The sequence below is a fragment of the Alexandromys fortis genome, unplaced genomic scaffold, assembly GCF_014885135.2.
Source record: "Alexandromys fortis isolate MF-2015 unplaced genomic scaffold, M_Fortis_MF-2015_v1.1 scaffold_216, whole genome shotgun sequence".
Taxonomy (NCBI): domain Eukaryota; kingdom Metazoa; phylum Chordata; class Mammalia; order Rodentia; family Cricetidae; genus Alexandromys; species Alexandromys fortis.
The window spans coordinates 837,186-839,939 of record NW_026068089.1 but is presented as its reverse complement, the minus strand read 5'-3'; positions in this window follow the sequence as shown (position 1 = coordinate 839,939).

Here is a 2,754-nt window from a genome sequence, read left to right as displayed (position 1 = left end):
AGCAACATATCCTTAGACCCAAATTTTGAAGTCAAGATACCTATAAAATATATATGCTGGTTTAGCTTAGCAGCCCGTACAATGTAATATCTCTCTGTACTTAGCTCATCCACAGTCAGAAAATTCAAAGAACACACAATAATAAACATAATTTAGACTCTCTGTGTATTTTCCATCTTTACATGTACCTCTCTTTATGTTTAGTGTAGTCTTACCTTGTTGTCTACCCATCTCTTTCTCCAATGGGTATAGGTGGAGTCTGTGTTTCAGGGGGTTCCTCTTCCTACAATTGGTGTAGTTGGGGACTGTAGCTCCATTGAATGTTTCTTCAGGTACAGGCAGAGCAGAACCTCCAGTGATCACTTCTCCAGGTGCAGGTGGGCCAAGTCTCAGATGATGGCTCTTCAAAGTGCAGAAGGGGCCCCAGCCCCAGTGATCACTCCACCAGGTGTAAGCAGGGCTTTGGTTCCAGTGATTGCTCCTCTAGGTGCAGGTGGGGCTAAGATTCCAGTGGTCACTGCAGCAGTAAGGTATCTCATACAGAGGGTGGCAGTATATGCTGGCTGGAACACAGGAGCTCTTTCCTAGAGGAACTTCTTTTTTTTAAGACTTATGTATTTATTATGTATACATTGTTCTGCCTGCATGGTGCAGGCCAGAAGAGGGCACCAGATCTCAGTATGGATTATTGTATACTACCATGTGGTTGCTGGGAATTGAATTCAGAACCTCTGGAAGGGTAGCCAATGCTCTTAACCACTGAGCCATCTCTCTAGCCTACAGAGTGTAGAGGCCCAAAAATGTGAGCCTATTTCCACTTTGACAAAAGGTCAGAGAATTGGAACTTACCTCTACTTCTTCAAGGTTATTGTGCTTCTACCTCAAGCAAAGGTCCCACCTAGATTTAGATCAGAGAGTTCTGCTCTCTCAAGATTATTGTCGGGCTGGAGAGATGGCTCAGCCATTAAAGGCTAGGCTCACAACCATAAATATAAAGAGTTCGGTTCCCAGCACCCACGGCTATCTCTCCAGCCAGAAAAAAAGAAAAAAAAAAGATTATTGTCAATAGGTGTGGCTAGTAGTCAGACCTTGTATTTCATGGATAGACAAGGAGATATGTAGCTTTGCAGGTATGGAGGATGGTATATGCATGAAATCCCAACATATAGAGGGCTAGGACAGGAGGACTAGAAGATAAAGGCCAGCCTGGGCTACACAGCAAATTCCAGATCAGTGGAACTACAGGGAAAAACTTTGTATCAAAAATAAATAAGGGGCCTAAACAGGTGGCTCAATGATAAATAGCCCTTGTTGCTCTTGCAGAGGACTTGGGTTCGATTACTAGCATTCACATGATGGCTCACAACCACCAATAATTCCAGCTACAGGGAATCTTAATGAACCAGCCTTCCTCCATCTTGGGCTTGAAAGCTATATTACAGTGAAGACAAACTAGGTTCATTCCTGATTATGATTAAATATTCATTTCTCAAGGATTGGGCTATGGCCAACCTGTAGCCTTAGCTACAAATGTTTCTGAACTGCATGTTCCAGGAAACAACAGCTGTGCCTCTGCTTTAGGTTGTGGTTATGATCTCATTGCAACCATACCTTGTTTTAATGACTGTCTTAGTTAGGGTTTCTATTACAGTGAAGAGACACCATGATCATGGCAACTCTTATAAAGGGGCTGGTTTACAGTTTCAAAGGTTTAGTCCATTATCATCAATATACAGAGCATGGTGTCATGCAGGCAGACATGGTGTTGGAAAAAGAGCTGAGAGTTCTACATCTTGATCTGAAGGCAACAGGAAGTGAACTGTGTGCCACACTGGGCATATCTTGAACATAAAAGACCTCAAAGCCTACCCTCACAGTGTCACACTTCCTCCAACAAGGCTACATCTATTCTAACAAGTATATACTTTTCAATAGTGCTACTCCCTATGGGGTCATTTTCTTTTAAATCACCATAATTACTTTGTTATAACCACTTGTTGTTATGACCACCTTGTCATGATCACCTTGTAACCATGTTTTTGCTTGAGAAGGTTGTCATGACCACCTTGTTATGATCACTTTGTTACAACTACCTTGTTATGACTGCCTTGTTATGGCCACCTTCCAACCATGCCTTTGTTTCAAAGGATTGTTATGACCAACTTGTTATGTTTATGTTCTACTTTTGTAACCCTGATTATTTGCCTGACCAATCCCCCATTTGAAAAGCCCTTACTCCTGAAGTATAAAAACCCTTATTTTGCCCACTCTCAATGCTGATCTCTTGAACTCCACCTTTAGGGATATACAGATGGCTTTAATTAATATGGCCATGATTTGGGTCAGAGGTCTTTCTCCTCATGTCCATGGGATTAACATTAATAGGCCTCACAACAAGATCAAGACAACAACCCAGATTCAGAAACTGGACCCTTCCCTCCAGCCCTCTAGGACTAAAGAGCTGCTCTCTAGGCAGTACAGATCTTAACCACATTCCAAGGCCACAGGGCACACCTTCAGTTTGGTGGACTGGCTGAGCAAATGGCTACATCAAAAGACAGCAGCAAGCACCAACTTATAGAGGCCTCCTCTGGGTTAATGTCCACTTCTGGCTAACTATTCTTGTTAACTGAAATATGCTAACCCAAAACATGGTTTGTTTTTTTTTTTTTTTTTGTGGTTTTTCGAGACAGGGTTTCTCTGTGGCTTTGGAGCCTGTCCTGGAACTAACTCTGCAGACCAGGCTGGTCTCGA